The sequence below is a fragment of the Protopterus annectens genome, chromosome 3.part0, assembly GCF_019279795.1.
Source record: "Protopterus annectens isolate FY-2018-M chromosome 3.part0, PAN1.0, whole genome shotgun sequence".
Lineage (NCBI taxonomy): Eukaryota > Metazoa > Chordata > Ceratodontiformes > Protopteridae > Protopterus > Protopterus annectens.
The window spans coordinates 15,869,154-15,895,581 of NC_056731.1; positions in this window are offsets into that span (position 1 = coordinate 15,869,154).

The window sequence follows — 26,428 nt, forward strand, 5'->3', positions numbered from 1 at the left end:
TTATCCAGTTCACCATTTAATTAAAAAAAAAGAGGGAGTGTGATAAACTGAGAGGCTGCCAGCCTAGCTAGGTAAAATTTAGTAAATAATTCTGTGTTGTTGTAAATATTAATATGATCCACATGCTTGTGTCACAAATGTAAAAAACTGTGTTATGTGCTGAGCTCCAGAAATGTAGCTACTACAGGAAATTAAATAGTCACACAGAGTCAGATGCTGACCCCATGCCTAGGACAGATTAAGCCTTTGAGCAGCTGGGTGGGGCTAAGTATCTTACCACCATTGATCCTACCAAGGGTTACTGGCAGGTGCCCTTGACTCCCAGTGGTAGAGAGAGAGGTCAGCCTTTGTGACTCTTTTTGGCTTGTATGAGTTCAAAAAGATGCCCTTTGGGATGAAAAATGCCCCAGAAACTTTCCAGAGGCAGAGGCTGGTAGATGAAATCCTAGCAGGAGCAAGAGATTTTGCACTTGCTTACCTAGATGATATTGCCATCTACAGCCATTCCTGGCAAGAGCACCTTCAGCTTGTTATGAAGGTGCTGGGCAGACTACAGAGGATAGGGTTGACCATTAAGCCCAGAAAATGTCAGGTGGGTATGACAGAGGTCGCCTACCTGGGGCATAGAGTGGGGAGTCGTAAGATCAGGACAGAACCTGCCAAAGTGGAAGCCATTCAGGCATGGCCTGCACCTGTTACCACAAAGCAGGTGAGGGCATTCTTAGGGACAGCAGGCTACTTCAGGACGTTTGTCCTCAGTTATAGTACCATAGGTGCTACCCTCACAGACCTGACAAGACAAAACAAGCCAGATAGCATAGTGTGGACCACAGCATGTGAGCAGGCATTCCAAAAGCTTAAAGAATCTTTGGGAGGCCCCCCTGTATTAGCCAGTCCAGATTACAGCAAATAATTTGTTGTGCAGGTAGATGCTTTGAACCATGGGGTGGGGGCTGTACTTAGCCAGATTTCTTCAGAGGGAGAAGAGCACCCAGCAGTTTTTCTCAGTCATAGTCTCCAACCCAGGAAGGAATGCTATACAGCTGTAGAAAAGGAATGTCTTGCCATAGTGTGGACATTGCAGAAACTTCAGCCTTATCTGTATGGAAGGAAATTCACTGTAGTTACAGATCACAATCCCCTAATATGGTTACATCGAGCCAGCCAGCAAAATGCCAAGGGTTGCAAGCATATGATATGTCAGTCCAGCACTGCAGTGGGGTTAGCAACACCATTGTAGATGGGCTCTCAAGACAGGGAATGGGGTAAGGTATACCCAGATAGACTCAACCCTCTCAAGCAACATTTATCAAGGGACACTAGCTTGAAAATTTTTTTGGGGGGAATGTGATAAACTGAGAGGCTGCCAACCTAACTAGATAGAATTTTGTAAATAATTCTATGTCATTGTAAATATTAATATGATCCACATGCTTGTGTCACAAATGTAAAAAAAAACTGTGTTATGTGCTGAGCTTCAGAAATGTAGCCACAGTGCACTCTGCTGGGAAAACAGCAGGAATGTGTATAAACTCTATGCCTATGTAATGTATGTTTTCATTGTAGAAAACTGGGACATACAGAGTTAACTTGCAAACTCTAATAAAATAAGCTGATAAAAAAATAATTTTATGACTGTATGTGATCTCAAGCTAGGAGACAGGATGTCTGCAGCTGGAAATTATTTCTATTGTTTTAAGACAGAGATACTTATTAGGTTTCACATGTAAAGTGACTTTTACTGCTGTGACTTCCTGACAGCTTCAGATCACAAAGAAATGTTAAATTTTAAGTTCTGTTAGCCTGGGAACTAAATCAAAAGTGACAAGAATAATGCAATCTGAAATGACTCAACAGTAATGTGTATTATCAATTTAAGGATTATCTCAGAAAGAAAGAAGTGCATTTTGTATTTTGTTCTGCAGCTGACAACAACTCACTAGCACTTTGCCTTGTAAGTAGGATTGAGATCTTAGTATTTATCTTAGAGATAGATAGGAATATAGCCAGATTAGTATAGCTGTTTTCTGTATTTATGTGAGACTATCCTACAATGTTGTTTTAAAGTATTTCCTGTAATTTCTGAACTTTATATTGTCATTGTGTTGAATTAATGAGTATTGTCTTGTGTTTTTATGATTTATTATTAAATATTGTATACATTTTAACTGTGGCCTTTTGTGTAGAGATATTTAAGCTCTTAGTGTACTTGCATGTATTTGGTGATACTGTACAAGCCACTCCAACAGTCTTATACCCTGTAGAATTGGTCACCATTTGGGAAGGGCCTTATTAGTAGCTTTTAATTAGTGGTTGGTGGCAGTGATTTCTACCTTATAGTCTGGGCAGAAGGGGGCATAGCTAGTGAACCTGTACCAACTTTCCCCAGGAGTGTCTGTGTGTTTGTATATGAATCAAATCTCAAAGTATGTGTGTGCGTGTGTGTGTGTGTCGGCTACTTAGGCAGGGACACGAAGCACTGGTCAGATAGAGAGAGTGTTGGAGGTTTTAGCTTGGCCACGCAGCTGAAATCTGAACCCTACAGCTGTGCCAGTGGCAAGTCTTATTGGGGATCTGGAGAGAAAGGGTGAAACCAGCCACAGACTGACTGTGATCTCTGTGTGCTCTTAAGGGAAATTGTACTTTACTGTATGTGTGTACTTGTTATCCTTCCAATGTGGATACCCCTCACTGGTGTTAGTGGTATGGACTGAGGCTCCTTGATTACTGGGTCAGTGCATGGGCATCACAGGGAGTTGCCTACTATGGAGAAATTCATTGGCTATGCCTTCAGTTATAGAAACATATCAAGATGATAAAGGTGTGCTTTGTATTGTAACTATAAAGTATAACAAGAGGATATTAACTCTTATTAACTTGTATTAGATTCCTGGAATAGGAATTAAAACAGTTGACCAACATCTAGAACAAGTAATTCAAAACTAAAAAGGCTATATAATTATAGCAGGAGACTTTATTTGTATATTGTCACCAAGTGATGCTAACACTATAGGTTAAAGGAGAATACAGACATCAGCAAAGGTATTGTTAAAATTTACTGACTTGTTTCATCTCAGAGACATAAATGAATTTTCAGAACCAAATTCATTATTTTTACCCATTATTCTCATAGACACAGAACACAATCCAGAATTGACAGAGTTTATATCTCTAATGACCTGACTGATGCACTAGGCAAAGTCAAAACAGTAACTTGTCCACTTTCAGATCACAGTGCATTTACCTTTGAGCTGATTTTGAACTATAATAATAATGATGTTAACATCAGACAATTACCAGCTTATATAACTTGTTTAAAATAATGTATGGACTTTTCATATTAAAGAAATCATTTATTTATATAAACTAACAATATAGAAGACACTTCAGAAATTTTTTTATGGAATAAATTAAAAGCATATCTTTTTGGTAGAGTCAGTAATTATTTGTTAAATAAAACAAAAACAACAAAAAAACAACCCGATGGGACAACGAATTACATGAAATACAAGAAAAACTTGATAAATTAAAATTAGAAAATCAGACAAAAATAATAATTCAGACAATATTAATAAGCTAAACAACAAATACTTTGAAATCTTAAAACATAAAACTATAATCAACCTTGAGAAGTTTAAGAGCTGAAATAGACTATATTCTAAAGGGATTCAGATTATTATTATAAAATAAAAAAAATATATATTAATAGATCCAGAAGAAATAATTAAAATAGTTATCATATATATATATATATATATATATATATATATATATATATATATATATATATATATATATATATATATATATATATATATATATATATATATAGATCTCCTTCTGTTTGTTGAAAGTACATTTCATCAACAAACAGAAGGCCAAGCCCACTACCGCGAAAGTGCACTACATCGAAAGCACACTTTCGCGAAAGCCAATTCACTGAATCATGTTACAATGGGGATAAGGGAATATATCCTTTTCTCCACTGTAGTGCAATCTCAGAGTTAGTGTATTTAAGTAGGAGGGTGTGGGGGGGGCACAGCCCCCCACATAGGGGGTGCAGGGGGGCTTGCCCAGTGCATAAATGTGATGTAGTGCTTTGTTTTTTATTTATTTTTATTTTCGTTATTTTGTGTTCTGCAAAAGTGCATTCCCAACATAGTGCACTTTTGTGAAAGTGAGTTTGACAGCTTACGTGTTGATGAAACAGAATTTTGATGAATCAACATAGATCCATATATATATATATATATATATATATATATATATATATATATTTGTGTGTGTGTGTGTGTGTGTGTGTGTGTGCGTGTGTGTGTCTGTATATATATATATATATATATATATATATATATAAATATATAAATAAACTATCTGATGACCAAATGCAAATAATTGACAAACCAATCTCAATGTCTAAACTTTAAACTCAAATTTCTAAACTGAAACCAAATAAAGCACCAGATAATGTTGGGATTATATCTGAACTTAATAAGCTGTTACCCAAAGAAGCCCTAGACATACCACACAAGCTTTTTTTTATAGTCAAGGACCCATCTAAAGTTCCTTCTTCCTGGAAGTATACCCTTATTTCACCAATTTTAAAAACTGATGATCCTACTGAATGCTCTTCATACAGGCAGATTTCACTTTTAAATGTAATTTATAAATTGTTCATGGCAATTCATGCTAATTGATTAAAATATATTTTATCTCCATGATTGACAAAGATCAAACTGGCTTTATCTTAAGCAGAAATGCTTACGATAATATTAAAGTATAATCAGAATAATTGACTAGGCGAATAAAACAAAAGAGAATTTAGCATTAAAGAGTCTTGATATTAATAGTGCTTTTAACTACAAATATCTCTTGCTTGTTTTAGAAGAATATTATTTCTCTAGTAACTTCACATATCTTATTAATCTTCTTTATAATTATTAACAAAAAGTTAAAACAGGAATCTAGGCACCTCATAGCTTGAATTAATCCAATAAATCCAACTTTGAGTAAAAAGCCTTTTAATGTAAATGCTTTTATTCACATAAAATGAACTTCATCAGACAAGTAAAAGGCGTACAAATGAGCACTTAAATACATTTCCTGATTAATGACATCACAAACCCACCCTAAAAAGTCATGTGATTCTAAATTTCACTATAAATCATTCATACTATATATATATATATATATATATACATATTATTATTCATTTTCAATATAAAGTATATATAGATAAACATATATATTATATAATATATATGACTTTTTGTGTGGGTTTGTGATGTCATTAATCAGGAAATGTATTTAAGTGCTGTGCTCATTTGTATGCCTTTTACTTGTCTGATGGTTCATTTTATTTATGTGAATGAAAGCACTCACATTAAAAGGTTTTTTACTCAAAGTTGGATTTCTTGGATTAATTCAAGCTATGAGGTACCTGGATTCCTGTTTTAACTTTTTGTTCGTGGTTCAATCTTCTTGAGTTTTTCTTTATAATTATTGTTTTACATGTGTTAAAATAGGTACTTTTACTTCTCATTATTTACAAATTTTGAAAGGACCCAAACAAGGATGTTCTCTTTCACCTCTGCTTTTTAACCTAACCGTGGAACCATTTGCTTATTTTCTCAGACCAAATATAGATATAAAAGGTATTAACATAAATGAGAATTTAAACTCTAAAATTCAACTGTTTGCTAATGACATCCTACTGGCATTACATTACATTAAATGACAATGATAATTCTCTATCTGCAGTTTTCTTAGCAATGGATGTGTTTCAAAGAAAAACTGGTTTAACATTTAACAATGTTAAAACAAAAATCCTACCTATAAATACAAACTAGAATAGAATAAAAATAAATTCATTAAATATATTGTCAATGAGAAGGAAATGAATTATTTAGGAAAATTATAACAGATAGCATTAAAGATATAATAAATCATAATTATACCTACAGTATAAACAACATAAAGAATGTTACTCTTCTTTCGGCTTTTCCAGGTTAGGGGTCGCCACAGCGGAACTCTGATCCGCTAATGATTGGCAGTAGATTTTTATGGTGCTGAGGTGCCAGCCCGACGCCCAAACTTCAATGAAGGCCCACCCATTCACGCATGTCTTTTGAATGCCACTCAACCTCAGGGAAGACATGCAGACTCCACACAGAAGGCGCTCCATCTGAGAATTGAATGGGAGAGCCTCTTGCTCTGAGGTGGCAATGCTACCGCTGCACCACCGTGGCTTAAGTTATAAACAATACAATATTAAGAATCGAATAGACAAATGGGATAACATTTTCTTCACGATGGAAGAGAGGTTATATATAATCAAAATGATTATCTTACCAAAAATCTTTTATATTATACAATCACTATAATTACCCTACAAAATGTTGTATTAAAGAATTTAACACTTTAAGTTTGAGAATTCGCTGGTATCACAATAAACCAAGAATTGCTTTAAACCATCATATGAGAGACTGGGCAACAGAAGGGGTAGGGCTACCAGATCTAGAATTATATTCATTATCATCAATTACAAAAATAATATATCTTTGGATTAATAACACTTACACAGCTAGGGAGAATGAGTTTTTAGGAAATATTTTTATAAACTCTAAACATAATATATATTCTAATAATTATCTTACACTAAATAACAGTCTACATTGGTTATTAAAGGATTGCCTTATAGGAAAAAGTCACCAAACAAGTAATTCCTATTTCATTTCTATTAAACACTTTTAACATTTATATATAGAAACCTTATATTTCATATGGCATATACCCAAAATAACATCTCCATATCAAAGTTAGAAACAATGATCACATTTAAAGAGAAAAGTCTGCCATATTGGTTTCAATTAATGAAAGATGAAAAGCTACATTCTGTTGATTATATTAAGAACAAATATAATTTAGATAAAGACATGTGGCTAGATATATAATCCTGCAGACAACATGTAGAAGGGGAAATTAAGTTAATGCAACCAATGATAAGAGATTGTATCTCAACAGACTGTGACAGGGTCTCTTATCTAAATTATATAGAGTTGTGAGGAGAGTAACAAAAAGTTGCAATGACAATTCTTGGAACTATTTTACCCAAATTAATAATATCCCTCCAAGTAAGGATGATAAAAAATTAATTGCAATATCTTCTAAACATAGAACTTCATCTCTTAAATGACTCTTTACTTGGAAATTTTTCCATAGATCTTTCATCACACCACATAAAACTGAATTAATGTTCAAGAAGAAACAAGTTTGTTCGAGATGTAAACAAAACTTAAAGCAAATTGGCAACACATGTTTTTGACTGTACTGTTTTAACTTCTTATTGGAATAACATTAATCTCTTTTTTCAGGCTTTTTGGAGATAAATTTGTTTTATCTAAATCACTAATGCTTTTTAACATTCCTATTCCTATATTTGTTAAAAAAATGAAGTATTGCATTTTGTAGTCTATACCATCTATAGCAAGAAAGGTCATAATTCAGAATTGGAAAAATTAATCTACACCCTCCTTCAAAGAATTTATACATATTGCAACTGAAGTCTGCCACCTGGAAATCATTACAATTAAGTCAAGAACAACCAGGATTACCTCTTGCTACAATGCATGGACAAAACTTAAAGATCTGCTTGACAAGCAAACATCACTGCATTTTAGATTTAATGTAATATATAATAACTTGAATTACTTGATGGCTAATGGGCACTCCTGTAAATAGTTTTTTTTTCTTTTGTATGTGAGGTTTAGTTTAAATGTTTTCATTTATTATGTTCACAAATCTCTGATTGTAAATATTGTTGTGATTATTTAACAACTTGAAAATCTAATAAAAACTTAAAAAAGAAGAGAGCACCTTTCCTTTCCTACCATGCAACAATCAATAATAATTTACTAATTTACCAATGAATAATACCAACAATATGTGTTGTAATTTGCCTCTAATCTAACACACAGAAGGACAAAACTGATCTAAAAACAACAATCTATTATTTCAACAGCCTAGCCAGCATATAGTGGGTCCCATCATCTGCAGTTTGTACTTCAGTTTTTTGCACATGTAGCCTAGCACACTGCTCAGGAGACCCAACTTTCTGCAATGCTAATTTTAGAAAGCTGTATAGAGAATCAGTTTAATATTTGATCTTTGGTTGTATTACACCATATGTTCAGGTCAGATTACCACACCAAAACTGTCTCAGAATGCTGGCCTATCCCAATTCCCATTTTTACCCATGTAGCCTAACTACATCTTATTTTGCATGCTACGGGCATTATGGATAACAAAAAGGCAAGCTCTTAATGAAATTAACAGACAATTTCTCAAATTCTACTCTGTTTCCAAATAATTTTCTGGTTGTTTATTTGCTTAATACAGTTAAATGCTTAAAACTGTGAGCATTGTGCGTAGAACATCAATATAACGTCTATAATAATAAAAAAAAAAAAAACAGGTCCTTCCAATAGTGCAGGGTGTGACACAATCATGAAGTCATAAATAGATAATATAAAAAACTAAGAATTGTAAAATCCGATACAGTAGTCCACATATGACCCAACTACACCCTAAAGTTTATGGTATTTTAGGGCTCTCTTGAAGAGTGCTCAAAATCACTCACCAAACCCAGTGTGCAATTGGATCATACCAGACCACCTGTCCACAGGACTCAGACAAAATATAGCCTGCCTGAGGACTCTAAACCTTATCTCTTTAAACAATTTTTGACATCTTCATATTTTGACTTAATACATCAAATTTATATCATCATAAAACATAACAATTTGAAATCACAACCTTTTACAATAAAAACAAACAAAAAATACACTTATGAGTGCATTAGATATGTCATCATAAAATGGAAATATAGAAGCAAATAAGTAGGAAAAAAGAAAACATAATTGCAACCTTGTTTTCACAATGAAATGGAAAACATTTCATAAATCATCAAAATCTTTTGCCAATGTACAAGTTTTAAGATGAAACCATTAAAAGATAATTGCCAATATGGCTAGGTTAGTAACCCTTAAGCAAAGAAGATATATTCATTGAAGTGGAAGCTTAGAGTCAATTATCCCTAGAAGCCAGAAGGCAAGATTGGATACTGGGGGAGCCTGCTTCTAGTAGAAAAATCCACTGCTTTTACCACAATCTCCCACAACCCCCTACTTTTAGGACAGAAACAGAAAATGTATAAATAATCAGTCCCAAATGTTCCACACCTGTAGCATCTTCCCACATAAGCTGAGTTCCTGCATTTAATTTTCTCAGAGGCTAGCAGCCAGCAATGAAGTAATTTAAACTGCTGAAAAGTGAAGCATAAAACCACAGCATATCATTTAACAGGAGTCTCTGCTTTCCTCCATTCCTCCTCTAAACTCTGCCATTGGAGCATACCTAACCACCTGTCCTTCATTTTAATTATAGATATATTATATTTCTATGTTAAAGGATGGTAACACAGTACTATAAGGCTCCACCTCCAGTTTGAGCAACCACCATTTTCTTAAATTTTGACTCATCCTGCTCATTAACTCTAAAATATTATGGTGCTGTATTATTTTCCATACTGCAAAACATTTATAAGATATTCAGTCCACCTCTCAAGGTATTGCTGGAACAAGTGAAATGCACCATTCAGAAAGTCTGTTAGATCCTTCAATACATAAAACCTTTATTAATCCATGTCTGCCACTGTATAGGTCTCTATATAAACAAATTTGTGGTATAACCAGCGTTCCCTTACTTGAAGATCTAACATACCCGAACAGGGCACATGGTCTCAGTAATACCTTTAGACAGATAGGACCCAGGTAGTGAAGGGCATGATAGTTGATGACCAAAATCTGAAATGTATACCCGGCTGCAATTGACAGCCAGAGTAGATTCCATAAGTCTATCAAGATATCATCATACTGTCTATCTGCATTTATTTGTGATACTGCTATGGCAGCTTCCTGTAGATAATTGACATTTATCAATACTCTGTTAGCATATAGTTTATGATGCCTGTACTGATTCACATAGCAATGTTTTGGGCTTCAAGACTGAAAACAGCACAAGTACATTTTATTTTATCTTTTTTTTTTTTTTTTTACAAAGTAGTTTACTGGCCATATTTAGACTCATCCAGCCAGTTAGATTTTTGCCTCTGTATGTTATTTAAATTTTTTGTTGCAAACCTGTGCTTTTTTTCTCTTTAGCATGCGCAACTGCTTACTTTAGTTCTGTGTATGTGGGGAGGGGGAGTTGTCATTTTCTCTCGAATATAACCCCACTGCCTACTTTATGTGTATGTGTTGGGGGTGACTTCTTATGCATTACAATAATTACTTTGCTTTTTCTTATCCTTCTTTGGTTAATCAAGTGCATTATTTCTACTTATATTCCTTTAAAGACTGTTTAATTTTGCATACACCAGCTTATCCAGAAATACAGATTAATTACCATTTAGCTGAAACAACAGATATCCTTAAAGGGTAATTTGCCTATATCCCATGTCACCTCTAGTACAAGAGGTTTAAGGTATCACACAGTGGAAAGTCTAGCTTTGCTAGATTTTTCTTTTTGTGTCTTTTAACCGATTGTTATTTCTGTGTGATCTTTTTGCTCATTGTTTTAGATTAAGCGAGAATGGTAACAAAGTAACAAATGCATATTTAAGTTCTTCTTCTGTTGATCTGGAGCTGATTTAGGGTCATTTATCTCAGTTTATTCGTAAATTAATCATAATGGCAGCACAGCAATGTTTGTATAATTTCAATTGATTTAATTCTTCCAATCTGGAATAAATTGTATTTGCTGGATGTTTTTCTTATTTCACACTCTAAACATTCTGTTGGACTAAATTGCCTAATTTTAATGACAAAACTGTTAGACTCCATATATTTTTGGGAGAAAATTTGCAGTAAACAACCATATAATGACCAGTATATGAGCATCTGATAAATCTGCGATGTCTTCTGAAGAACTCACTGCAGCAGCTGAACTATTGTCTCTTCAGCACCCAAGAGTAAAGATGCCCTTAGAGGCTAGAAGAAGATCATGCTGTGATACAGCTGGGGTAAAAAGAACAGCCTCAGGCAGGAGCTGGATGATGAGAAACCACTTTCCATTTTTATGGGTTAAATGACAAAGTGCATGCCATTTTCTTTACAAATATTTGACATTGGCTAGGTCCCCTACTAGCAAACGTTTCAACTTTTTATGTCAAGAATTCTAGATAAAGCTAAAAATAATGACAGGACAAAAGGTAAAAATCAGGGACGTATTTTAAGTATTGCTCTTATAAAGTTAGAAAGATGTTAGAATAACAGGTTTTGTGTTAAAATGCATTTACTGGAGGTTATTAAATCAGAAAAAAATGCATTATTGTATCTTTTGAGAAGTCAGATACCCCAGGGAGCTACCACATTGACAAATGACAACACACCCATAAGTGGTAACTTGTTTGTTCAGGATTTTGGAGCTTATGTAGACAATGACCTAACTTTCAACCAGCATGTTCATTGTCATAAGAAAGTCCTTCTGTATTGCGCAGCTTATAACAAAAGGGATTGTGTCTAGAAACAGAGATGTCATTGTCCCCCCTTTACTTGGCCCTCATTAGACCAATCATTGCATAAAATACCCCTTTTGGCATATATCTATCCAGACAGTTAAAAACAACTGGAATGCTCACAGAAATACCTTACTAAAATGCTACAAGGCTTAAACAATATATCCTGCATGGACCTCCTCAAAGCCCTGTTGCTATACTTGGTATCCTATGGACTGCTAAGAATTGACCTGTACTCGGCATACTAGTCATCCTCTAACCCAATATTGATGGATCTAATGGACAACAGTAAATCAAATGGCATCAGAAATACTCAGTCGAGGGATCTTAACCTCTTATGCAACATCAGCAGGACAGTTTGAAGGGACAGGTATATAGTGCAGAGCATGCAGAGTATACAGCTTCCCTGGAATAAACTCCCTATCCACATAAAACAAAGTCCATCCCTGTCTATATTCAAGTACAACTTGGATCTATGGATGAGAAACAGAAAATTTACCCCAGGACTACAACCTGCACTACAATTAATGGACAGAGGCAGCTCCTAAATACTTTATCTTATGCATGGATCCCCTCAAATTATCTATGGTATGATCCCAGTTATTCTCACTAGGGGTAATATATAATTATTGACCATGGGATGGGTAAGGCCAAACTAACACCAAATATTATAGGCTAATTTAAGCACTAAAAAGGAAACTGGCTTAGCTTAAAATGGCACACAAGGGCAGCTAGCCTAGTACTTACCTATGAACTTATAAAAACAAGCGTCTGTCATAATTTAGTGACTTCAATCTTCAATGATTTGCCAGAAAAACATAACTGTTATGAGGAACAGTCCAAAAATGTGAGGCAAACTCTGGACATTCTGCAGGAATCTGGACAGGAGAGAGGTATGACCCCAGGGTCCTGATAACACTGGTTGATGAGACATTTGGGTCCTAACTGTCTTTATTGCAGTTAAAGTGACAATAACATTTAATGTCCCAGAGAAGACAGCTTGAATTCCAATACCAGCTAGCTTGAGTTAGTACAGAGCTAAGATGACAGGCTACTTAGCAGAGAGTGAATATTTATTATGTTGTTGTTGTGTCTTTCGGCTTTTCCCAGTTAGGGGTCACCACAGTGGAACTCCGGTCCGCTAATGATTGGCAGTAGATTTTTATGTGCCGAGTTGCCGGCCCTGATGCACAACCTTCAATGAAGGTATGCCCATTCACGCATGTCTCCACACAGAAGACGCTCTAGCTGAGAATCGAACTGGACAACATCTTACTGTGAGGTGACAACGCTACCGCAACACCACCACCGCAGTACTAGAGAGTGAATATTTATTATAGTTTTGTTAAATTACAGTGAGGAAAAGAGAAGTACTTTAATACCAAAAAAATCTGTTTCTCTTCAGCATATAAAGTATTAATCAATGTTTTTGTTATTTCAATAAATATAAAGTCTGTTGACTGCAGAAGATAGTATATCATTCACATCAATAGTTGAAAAATTATCTTTAGGCATGCAGGTTGTGCATTCTCTACTTACAAGTACCTGTTTATCAAAAGGAATTGATGGACATTTAAAAAGCAACCTGATGGACTGCTAAGTTCTTAATGTAAGATTTTTTAACTTGTGACATTACAAAATCTAATATAGTGTTGATATAAATATCTGAGAATTTTACCTTCAAAACCTTATTTAAATTCTAAAAAGTAAAGTTTATTAAGATTTTCCTTCAAACGTTCCAACAAATACATCAAAAGTGGTTATAAACACCTGATGTACACTTCACTCACTGGTGTAGAATGACACCACACAAAATTATTTTTTTCTGAAATTTAATCATAAAATGTCTTTGTGCATAGTCTGCAGAAGTGTCTAGATTAAAAACATAATGTCCTTAAGCATTTATTAAATGACAAAATTTCCAAAGTAACAGTTAGTGACAGTTCTACAGTAAATTCCATGGATTTATTTTCTCATGAGGTCAAGAGACATCTCTGTCTCTATCTCAAATGATGGATGAGAGCCATATAGCCCATTCAGTTTTGGTTCTGGATACAGGATAAATGGTCCACTTGTCCATCAAGACCAGCCTTGTATGCTAAGGAGTGGCCAGTAGGGAGTCATGTGAATCCTCTGCTGCCTAGCTGCTCCAAACGCTCCTCACAGAAGCTACTGACATAGCTAAATGCTATTGCGTACAGTCACTCCATCTTCATACCTCCAGAAAACCCCAACAGAAAAACCCTGATTTTTTTAAAACACATCACCACACCTCGGATGACTGAATCTTGTTCTCCTACTTCACCAGTAGGGGTCAGCAGTGTAGCAGATCTAGCTACCTCTCTTCTCCAGGACTGGCAAGTCAGCTTTGGCTGTTTAAGCTCCTCTGCCTAACCCTTCCATCAGCAAAGTTACTTTTCAAACTCAGGATACATGTGACATAGTAAGAATTTTATGTCTTTGTATCTCATGATCAGGCTTACTGTAACATTTTCAAAATACAAGTATGTTTTTAGCCAGATACTCTCTGTCTAGATGTAGTTAATAAATGTTCTGCGACCCAACAGTAACCTGAAGATAATCACTAACTTGTATAACATATATTTGAAATTGTTCTGCCTAATTACCAGCAGCTGGTTACTATTTCTTTTATTTTCATTCTTCCTAGCAACTCGAGGAAGAGTGCATGTCTTCAGTCCTTTGTCTGAACAGAAGTGTATCATTTTATTCTGCAAACCATAATCCTGAGCAGATAAATACAACAACTGAATCCATTATTTGCCTTAATGTTTGCTTTTTTGAGCTGTCAGTGAGTAGTTATTTATTAGCATTTATTTACTGGAAAAGTGTGACTGGGAAAACAAATTGCCAGTTTTCAGTGGAGGCCTGAAGAGAAAAGCTCCAGAGGAATTTACAATACAGTACTTTAGAATGAATATATTTTAATTGGTAGAATGTATATATATATATATATATATATATATATATATATATATATATATATATATATACATATATATCCATATATGGGTCTACTTTACAAGACTGAACGTGAATTTCACCGACACCCAGTATACCGAGACTAAATGTCCGAAATATCTGTTTACCGACACTTGATATCACCGAGTTTCACATGGCCGACACAATCACTGCACTATTACCACTTATAAATATAGTTTGTTACATAAACATATAAATAGGGATATCCCTTTATGAATTCACGTAAAGAAACACGTAATGATGGCGGAAATTTCAGAAGCAAGACAGGGTAGATGAACTATGGGTATGTATGGCAACTGGTTGTCCTCCGTCCCCTAAAAAATGGAAACTAATCAAGAGGCATGAGCAATTTCTTACTGTGTTAAACAATAGAAAAGAGTACAGTGACACTGAGTTTGTAAACAGTATAGCGAGACTGTTGAAAGTTTGATTTCTTTATCATTGCCAGTATGTATGTGATGAACTTTATAGCAATTCCTAAAGAGCAAATATTAATAAACGATCCGGAAGATAATCTTGTATGTTTGGAAACATTTATTTAAGAATATAAAAACGTTTTTGTCAGAGTTATAGCACAGTAGTGCAGGACATTATTTTACATTTCAAAGACGTTACTGCAAAGTAAGTGGAAGCGTTTATGTAATACATTTAATTTACGTTAAGATGAATATACGGACGTTCGTTTCATTTCTAAATCTACTATATTTGGGTTAAACTTCAGAAAATATATATTGGAAGAACAAGAGTTTCTATTACATTCTTTTCAAGCCGCTATGGTATTACTTTGTATAAGGGATTAGTGTTGTTAAGGCGCACTACTTTACACAGTGTCGGTGAAGTGCACGTCGAGTTAATGGGTAGTCGGTCAACTTATTTGTCGGTCATTTGGGGTCGGTAAACTCGGTGTCGGTGAAATGCACATTCGGTCTTGCAAAGTAGACCCATATATGGATATATATATATATATATATATATATATATATATATATATATATATATATATAAAATAAAACAACATTATCAACTGATGAGGAATATGTTCATATTTATCATTTGTAAGACACACTGAGTAAGGTAAGACACAAATTACATTTGATACATGAAATTATTAGCATTTATGTGATAATTTCAGAGAACGGATTTACTCCTGAATGTAGTGAACAAATATTATATTCTTCTTTTTATCTATGGTAAGATAGTAGTAGACAGGAGAGATCAGTCCTGGTCTTGATGGACATTTTGGCCAATTAGTCTGTATCTTGGACCAAGATTAAGTTAGTTATCAATACAACTAAAATAATATTCAATGACAAATCATACACCTTAACTGAAATCACTGAGCCCTGTAAGAAGTTACAAGATCACAATTTCCTCTGCTCACCAGAATTGAGAGTAAGTTCAAAGTAAACAGAACAGATAACGTTTCATGAACTTCAAAGTTACATACTTCATAATGCAACTTTTGCAGTACATAAAAAAGGAAATAATTCACGTCACCCCGTGAGCAGGTTCTAGTACAAGCGTCAACACATTTCTTTGAATATTCTGTCATAATGCATGCATTCTCGAGTGATATAAAGACACAGCTTTTACTGGTCATAGTGACAGTCAGGGAAGATGAAGGGGTGATGGAATGAAGGGAGAAAAAAATCAGTCTGCTGTGTGGCAGAGTTGAGGCAAAATGTGCAGTTGTATAAATGAACTTACCATAATAGTAGATGTTTGAATTATCACTGTTACAGTAGCCTTAGCTATATGGATTATATCTTTCCAAGGATAGAATAGATGGCCAGTTCCACACTCCCAAACTATTTAGGCAGCTTGAGCTGAACTGACTAAAAGACACGGTTGGAAAAAAAGCCCTTCAGAGCTTACCTGCCAGTAGAAAGAGGGAAGCTGAGCCCTGAAAGGACAGTGCTAGGAATAACAAAAAATAAATGTCCACACCCTGGCATAAAAACATATAAAAAAACAAGGAGGATGGAGGGAAGGAGTGGCTACTGCAGCAGTGGTCATTTGAATGTCTACTGTTATGATAAGTTCAATTTACACAGCTGTACTATGTTCTTCATATTGATGACTGCTGCAGTAGCCTTAGCTATATGGGTAGATTACCACAGCTAACTATATTTGGGAGGTAGGAGGAGAATGGTCCTAGGAAAGCTTGTTCTACACCTAGAGTAGGAATCAAGATTATAGTGCTTTGTAAATGTAGATACAGAGCAGTAAGTAGCAGCTTGTAGAATCCAACCTTTCCAAAAAAGCCATGGATGAAGCCAAGGCCCTGGTAGAGTCAGTTTTGACCCTGCCTGGAATAGATTTGTCATGGTGAGTATAGCAAAAGGTAATAGCCTAAGACAACTATTTGGAAATCGTCTGTTTTGACATAGGTTGTCTATTGTTCTTACATTCACAAAATATGAACAATTGATCCAAAAATCTAAAAGTTTAATTCTGTCAAGACAGTGCCTGAGTTGTCTGTGGACGTCCAAGCTATGGGGTATCCTTTCTCCCTCATTTCTGGATTCAGGAAAGAAAACGGGAAGATGGATAGTTTGGCTTAAAGTAAACTTGGATACCACTTTAGGCATCAGAAGAGGGATTAGTTCTCTAAGAAACCCAGTCTTTATGAAAAATAAGGTAGGGTTGACTCACCATAAGAGCTTGCAACTTAGATACCCTTTTTGCAGAAGCCAGAGCAATCAATAAAGCTGTTTTCCATGTTTAGTACCTCAAGTCAGCCAGATTAGCTGGTTCAAATGGAGTAAGAGTTAACGTCTCTAACACAAAATTAAGATCCCATGGAGAGGCCATTGGTTTACTTGGAGGCCTCCTATCCAAAAGCCCTTTCAGGAACATTTTGACATGAGACTGCCTTGAAGGTGGAGGATCTTTGGGAATACATGCTGAAATGGCTGATAAATGAAATTTGATACATGAATGAGAAAAGCCATAGGATAGTAACACACTCAGATATTGGAAAACCAGACAACAACTAGCCATGAATGGGTGCTGGCTATGATTTTGGCACCATTCAGAAAACCCTTTCCATTTGTAATACATGGTTTTCTATTAGCAGGCTTTCTTGCCTCCAGTAGCACCTGCTGCAAGTCCCCAGTAAACAGTTGCCTAAAAGGAATTAAAACCGTATCATCCAGGCAGTCAGATGAAAATGATTGATGTCAAGGTGTATCAAACACCTCTGTTCTTGTGTGAGTAGATCCATTCTGTGAGGAAACTTGTGGTAGTTGCCCCTGGGAATTTCCAAAAGAATAGAGAACCATGGTTGCTTGGGCCATAAGGGAGTCACCACAATGACCCTTGGAGATTCCTTTTAACTCTTCAGAAGTACTCAGGATATTGGTGAAAAGGGTGAAAAGGCATACAGAAACATTCCTTCCAACAAAATGAAAAAGGCATCTGTGTTCCAGTCTTTCTTGCATGAAGTCCCAAAACAGAATTTTGCCAGTTGATTGTTCAGAGAGGAGGCAAAGAAATCTACTTGAGGAACTTCCCACAGACAGATCAAATCTTGGAAGACTCCCCTGATACAGGTTCCATTTGTGAATGTCTGCCCTGGCCCTGTCCAGCTTGTTTGACACACAGTTGTGCTCTGATGGAATGTAGGATGCCTATGGAGTGAGATAGTGCTATGAAGCTATATCCTGACCTGAGATAGCTAATCTGCAAAAGAAGTATAACCTGGGTTCTCCTTGCTTGTTCATATACCGCATGGCTGTAGTACCATCTGTAACCACTTGAAAAGGTCCCTAGGACCTGGGACCAAAGATGGCTCAGAGAGTTGTGAGCCTTGATCAGGGCAAACACCTCTTTCAGATTTATGTCTTTCATCTGTCCTTGGTGTCCCATACCCCTTGCACTTTTATCCCTTCTGAAACTGCTCCCCAAGCAAGGTTCAAAGCATCTTTTTTGACTTACTGGATTTAAGGATATACTTTGCCTCTACCAAAAGATTTCACTTCTGTCAAACCCCAGCACTGGAATCTGAAAATATAAAGAGTGTTGCTACTGAGACGAAAGAGACTTCAGCTACCACTGTATCTTTCTCATGTGGAGTCTTTCCAGGGGTATAATGAGAATCATAGATGCCATGAGACCCAAAATTGTGAGGTATTTCCTTGCAGTGACCAAAGTCTGAGTAGAAAACCACAGAAATAGATCTAAATAAAGATATATTTTCCTATGGAAGAAAAGCTATTTGAACTGAGGTGTCTACCGTACATCCCATGAACACAATCCTGCATGAGGGAATCAAGAAAAGCTTTTGAATGTTCTCTTGGAATCTCAGCTTGTGCAAGAGATCTCTTATCCAAAACAGAGATTCCTGACATTTTGAAAAATATTCTGCAAAGATAAACAAGTTGTCTAAATATGGAAAAATGTGGATACCTTGTAGCATGCAATGAGCTATAACTGGAGCTACACACTTTGTGAACACTCTTGGTGCAGTGGATAATCCAAAGGTAAGGCAGAGAACTAATAGTACATCCGGACACACAAAACCTTGAGAAATGCCTGAAGTCTGGATGAATAGGGATGTGATGATAAGCATATTTTAAGTCTAATGTGACCAGGAAACTTGAAATAGGAAGAAGAGGTAACAGGTTGTGAAGTGGCATAATTTTGAATTTGGACACTATCACAAAAAGGTTTAGGAAAAAAAGATCCAGAACTTGCCTCCAAGCATTTTCTTTCTTTTGCACGAGGCACATCCTTGAATAATACCCCTTCCTGACCTGGGAAGGAGGAACTGGTTCTGTTATTCCTTGGGACACCATGTGATGAAGAACAGGTGGAAACAAAATAGTCTGATCTGCAGAATGATGAATGGCACGCTGGAAAGGAGGAATTTCCTTCCGCTGCCATCTTTAACCCCGACGAATAATTTTCAGAATCTATTTGATTGTAACAATCTATTGCTGAAGAGAAAAATGGAGATTCAGACTGACTGGAAGAGAAAAAGGCCAGGGTGGGACGGTATTACAAGATCTCTTGAATAGTCATTCAGACTTTTGGATTGTCCTTGGTTTTGGGAGGTTTGAATCTTCTTTTTGGAACCCCTTGCCACTTATTTTTAACTATCTGTTTCCCTGAATTCTATTGAGAATGTTTATTCTGTTTTTCCTAAAACTGGATATGGTCAAAGAAAATCCCTTGGGTAATTTGGAAAAGAAGAGCTGAAATCCCAATCCATATTCGACAGAGCTCCTCTCTGACCTTCTTCAAGAGAAATCTTGATGAGTGGATGGGTAATCGTAAGTTCTACCCTGGGATCACTTCAGGAGCCCTGTTGACAGAGGCCCAGGTTACTAATCTAATGGGGAGGCGAAAGCTGTCACTCTGTGGCTAGGCTTATAAATGCCCATGGGCAGATAGCCTAGCACTTACCTAAGAAACTATGAACCTATGAAAAATATTAGAGATTCCTTGGTTCGGCTTGCCCCTTTCATATTACTTTTTTGATCACTTCTGCAGCAGACAGGCCAAACATTAAATCTCTATCCAACGGAGAATTTAAAATCTCAGTTTTACATCATCTGGGAGGTTCTGAGAAAGCAGCCAAGAAAACGTCTTAAAACAGTACCAGTAGCAATAGCCCTGGAAAAAGTATCAACAGAACCAGATACACACACTGCAAACATTGAGTAGTAACCTGTGTAATAGAAGAAACTAAATTATTTACACCAGATTTTTCTTCACAAGAATACACTGTAGATTAAGTATTCCTCATACAGTCACAATTTGTCAGAACAAACTTTAACATATGAGCCTGATAATTTAAAATTCTGAAAATCAAAGTTGTAGAAGTATACGCATTTTCCATACTGATCAATAATTCTTTCATCCTTATTAGAAAGAGTAGGATTGGAATTAACTAAGTGCTTAAGCAGCAGTAGAATCAACTAAGGCTACAGCTGTTGGGTCAGGTTAGGGAATAGTGTATAAAAACTTAAAAGACTGAAGAACTTTATATATCCTAGCTGCCATTTTAGGGACGTGGCTCACTATCAGGAAAATTGCTTGCAGTAAGACACATATCCTCTAAATCAGACAGAACAGTAAAAATAGGTGTAGGTTCTGGAAAATCCTTCTTTAACAACTCATAGTATTTTCTGTGGTACTAAAATACCTCAGTGTTCTCCCACTGAAAACATTGGGACATTCTAGCAATAGTCTTAAAGAAAGAAAAAACCCACAGGGAGAATCAAAAACTGACCTCTCCTCTGAGTCTAAATCAGAAATCTGAGGGCAAAATCTTGAATCTGTCCCTGCATCTTCTTGTTCAGATTCAGAATCTTGAATTGCTTTGGGAAAAGAAGAATCCCTCTTTCTTTTACCAGAAACTTCTTTACAAGAGGGATCAATAGCCTGATTTAAACCCTGAGGCAGACCCAGTAAACTAGTCCAAGCCAAATCTATTGGAGGAGGAATACAGACATGCTTGGTTTTCTGTTTCTTTTTGACAGGAAAAATGGGGCCAGTCATGTTGTTAATGTCAGCCACTGCTTCTCAGGTATGGGCATAGCATTCTGACAAAACAGGAAACCTTCCCTGTTCCCTCTCCCAGGACTAACAAAAGTGGGTCTCCCTTGCTCACTGAGAGGACTCCAACAGACTTAGAGGATGTGGCTAACCCACAGTCCATAGTGGCTAGAGGTACTACACCAGAGGGTTCTGGGGTAAAAGATGAGTGGTCTGAGGTACACCAAATGCCGACAGCAGAATCACCTACCTGTGGCTGAGGCAAATTGCCAGCCTTGTGGCGGGAAGAAAGACGTAACATGGGCTTAGGAATCTGTTTCATGATCAAGCTAAAAATGGTACCTCTTTCCTGGGGTAGACAAGCATCAAATGCCAATAAAACTACCAGTCCACTAAAGTTACTTTTTGACAAAAAACAGTACAAAGCATTTTATAACACTACAGCAGCCCACCACTGAACAATAAATGTGACTTCTCCATAGAAAATATGTTTTCAGTTAGTTTACACTACTTTAAAGATGACAGAAAGAACAAGTGTTCCTTTTAAACGTACACTACAGCCTCGAGGAAGTCTGTTAAACCACAAAAAGTCCTTACTTTAAAATAACTTTCCTGAAGAGTAAAGTAATAAAACATCAGTAAATTTAAGAAACTAGAATTTTTTTCCCCCAAAGGGAAATTACCTGCCCAGTGAAGGAACAGTACAAGTCGACTGTCGATCTTTGAAATCCTCAGAGGAGCATACTTCTTCGGAAGCAGTAAAGCTATAGGTCTTCATGCCCAAACTTATCTTTTAGTCAGCTCATCTCAAGTTGTTTGACAGTTTTGGTGCATGGAAGGTGCCCTGAAGTTTTAGAAACTGTCCGGCCATTATATCCTTGGCAGGATATAACCCATATAGCTAAGGCTACTGTAGCAATGGTCAATATAATGAACATCATCTTTAGACTAATGTGCTGTGTGTGTGAACTTGATTATAATGATGGTTTTGCAAAGTTCATGGCATGTGGCACCTGGCTGCGGTAACATGATAATCTAGAAATGGTAGTGCAGGTGATTCTAACATGTCATTAATAATATACTCATACATTTCAAATATCTTAGATGTTTTGAAATGAAAAATAGCTCAGCATACATTAATGAATACTTGGGGTCCTTAAAAAGATGTCCCCTGGACAAATCAGGGAAATAAGGAAAAAGTCATCATTCTCTACATCTCATCAAATTCATTGAAATACAGTTTGAACTAAAAGGGTAATGTGGATATTTGTCAGTAATTGGCCTTCTGAGCATTATACAGTAACTTTTTTTTCCCTTTATACTGATGTAACTACAGTAGGCGTGCACTATGTGAGAAAGTATTAGTGGAGTTCCAAATGATTCATATGTTGACTTTTATCATATCGGAAACAACAAAGGAGAACTATATTTTTGTGGCATATTATTATAATTACTGTGTAGATTTTATGAAAATAAAAGTCTGAAAGCATGCTAAACAAAGATAAAAGTGGAACTTGTAAAAAGCTTAAGTTCCACATGAGTAGGAGTAAAAAATGTGTGTAAGAACAGAACATATGGTATTTGCTACTTGAATGGCCTGCAATACTGAGCACTATTGAGTAACTTGTAAGAATGGCAGACATTTTCTCAAGTGGAGTATTTATAAGAGTTGACAATGGCACTCCATGATGAGAAGCAAGTCAGTCTTGGTTGCTCCAGAAGCTAAGTAAATTCATAGTCCAGTGGAGTATACCGTAAAGTGTGTGGTCTCACCACTTCCTAAATCTGAATCTGGGTTTCAAATCTCCCTTGTAGTTTCTGAGAAAGGAAATTAAGAAAATAGCAAAGTGAACTATAGATACAAAACTGAAATGGTGAGTTTGAAGCAATAAAGTTTGAGAAAAATATTGTTCTCAAGAAATAATGTTATGAAAAATTCCCAAGAAAGCATATTGAATTAAAACAGTTTATTTAACTGAGACTCTATTAAACTAAAAATAAGTTTTCTTAGCCCAGATATGCATTTGAACAGATATTGTGAGACAGAATAAAAAAAAAATCAAATACACATTCACAACAGGCGACACAGGAATGTTGCCAGGTTTTTCAGACTCTTATTCTTAAATTTTAAGAGTATCGTACCAAATATCTTTCTGCATTATGTGATCATATGTCAAGATATTTATCTATGAACATGTTCCTGTACTGCCTGCCCTTGCTCTATTCATGCCATAATGTCTACATATTTACGTGCATACCAAGCAGAGAGATTTCTTAAATTTGTCCCATATTGTTTGCACCACATATTTCTGTGCATTGTATAGCAACAGAGCTTATCATCAAAGACTCAAATGCATACCTGCATTTCAATGCCACCACTGCTATGTGACCATTCGGTGCACCATGCTTAGATAGCTAGTCCCACTACTCATACTGTAAACTTTCAAATAATTAATGCAAGTGGCTATTAACAGCATAGTTGCAGTACCCTTGTACCACATGTGAGACTCACTATATGCAGCTAGCTACATCAGAGTGAAACTTTATGTAGAAATTCATTCTGTCACTGTGCCACATGCATGACTTGTATCACAGTGGACACAAATTTAGACTCAGATTTACATTCAAATCCTAAATCCTCTCCATAAATATGTGTAATGTGCAGCAAAACCCAAGCCTTAACAGTCACAATGCCTAATTCTAATGTTACCTAATTATATATCCACTGTATTCTCAAAAAAAAAAAAAAAAAAAAAAATATATATATATATATATATATAAATGTATGTATATAGATACAAAAACAGGGGTATAGCAGCTAAATGCCAGAAGTCTTAACCTCAAGATGCATGCACTCGAAGCTCTCCTCAGTATGGAGAACATCGATATCTGTGCAGTGACAGAAACCTGGTTCAAGGCTCCAGAGAGCACCCCAGCACTACCAGGTTATACCCCATATCATGCTTTTCGGCCCCAAAACCTGGACCGAACCACAAAAGGAGGGGGAGTTTCCATATTTATCAAGGATATCCACACCTCCAGGTTAGTGGCATTGCACGAAGTATCGGAGACCATCCATGTGCAACTGACAGTGGGCAAGACTGCTTTAAAGTTTATAGCATCCTACAGACCACCCTCTCAAAGTCAGTAATCCCACTCGGCTTTCCTGAAAACATTGAAGAACATGAAGATCTCTCCAAACACCATTATATTGGGTGACTTCAACTACCCAAACATAGACTGGGAGCATTACACAAGCATGACAAAAACCAAACACAAACCAAAAACCAAACGAAAGAAAATGGAACCGACAATGGGTACTGGAGGACTGAAACCACCACAAAAACGAATTTGACCTAGGTTTCGTCTTTATTTAGACTTCTTCAGAACAAAATGTTAAAAAGTGGTTACCCACCAGCATTTATACAAGATAAGATGACATCATTGATCAATTAGTCAATTAGTCAATTAAAAACTTAAAAGGCAAAAAACATTTCACCATGCTTAAAGCAACCTGAGCATACACCCACAAACAAATCACTTATAATATGGTGAACATACTGCATTAGTGATAGTAAAAAATTCATAAATACGGTGTCACAAAATCAAATAACAAAATGTTATAATGAAAATGAACACCTAGCATCACACCATGTAATATGTAATGTTAAAAAAATACAATTATACATGACAAGTGAAATTATCAAATAGTCACCCAAGAATGTGTTTCAGTTTTAAAATTGGGGCTATACTAATATGATCATTAATACAAGGAAAGACAGTTGCATTCAACCTAAGTTGCCACCTTACTTCACTAATATCTAAATGCAAATCTAAAATCCTACCCTGTACATCCTTAATTATATTTTGCAATATACAAAACTTGAAATGATGTCCATCATGCATATCAATGTGCCTGTAAAGGGCATTAGTGCTTTTCCTTAGCCTTATATCTGAGAGGTGCTCATTAATCCTCTCTTTAAAGGCTCTACTAGTTTTTCTGACATAAAACGCCGGACACTGTACACACTGTGCCATGTACACCACATTTTTTGTATGACAGTCAAAATGCCCATATAATCTAATAGGCACACCTACCACTTGTAAATTGGAACCTGTTACTAAGATGTGATGACACACACTACATCTCCCACATTTAAAATTCCCGACGGGCCTACCAGTCACAATGGAAACATTATCACCCTTCTCTAATAGCTGTTTCAACAGCCTAGCCTTCCTAAAAACACATTTGGGATAAGTACCAAGCTTGTCCCATACCAAACAATCTAACCTGAGAAACCTCCAATTGTTGTATATAATGTCCCTAATATTGGGTGCATCATAAGAATAAGTGGTGATAAAATAAAGGTTGTGTTCGGAAAAATGACTACTGGTGTTATCTGTCACAGGTAGAGCATGGCCATCATTATCCACATTAACAGTTTGATTAATTGTGTCCTGGTCCACTCTTGTAAGTTCTGTACTTGTTCTACCTCTAATTAATGGCCAATACACCCCTTCATCCCTCTTCCTTTTAACTTCCTCCAATACAGCTAGACACATACCTTCAGGATATCCTCTCCTAAGGAACATGCTCATTATAAACTTCACTTCCTTCAAAAAATCTGAGTTATCACTAACCATCCTGGCAGCCCTGACCATCTGACCTTTAATAATTGCTCTTTTCTAGTGGTCAGGGTGCCAACTATAATAACAGAGGTAAGAATATGAGAAAGTGGCTTTTCTATAGATGTTAGTGGACAAAGAATAATTTAAAGGGTCTATTTTAAACTGAAACACATTCTTGGGTGACTATTTGATAATGTCACTTGTCATGTATAATTGTATTTTTTTAACATTACATGTTACATGGTGTGATGCTAGGTGTTCATTTTCATTATAACATTTTGTTATTTGATTTTGTGACACCGTATTTATGAATTTTTTACTATTACTAATGCAGTATGTTCACCATATTATAAGTGATTTGTTTGTGGGTGTGTGCTCAGGTTGCTTTAAGCATGGTGAAATGTTTTTTGCCTTTTAAGTTTTTAATTGACTAATTGACTAATTGATCAATGATGTCATCTTATCTTGTATAAATGCTGGTGGGTAACCACTTTTTAACATTTTGTTCTGAAGAAGTCTAAATAAAGACGAAACCTAGGTCAAATTCGTTTTTGTGGTGGTTTCAGTCCTCCAGTACCCATTGTCGGTTCCATTTTCTTTCGTTTAGCATTACTCAAGCCCCAGCACCTTAACCCAAAGGTTCCTGGAATTTATAAACTCAAATGCTACGGAACAACTAGTCACCAGTCCCGCAAGAGGGGAAAACATACTAGACCTGAT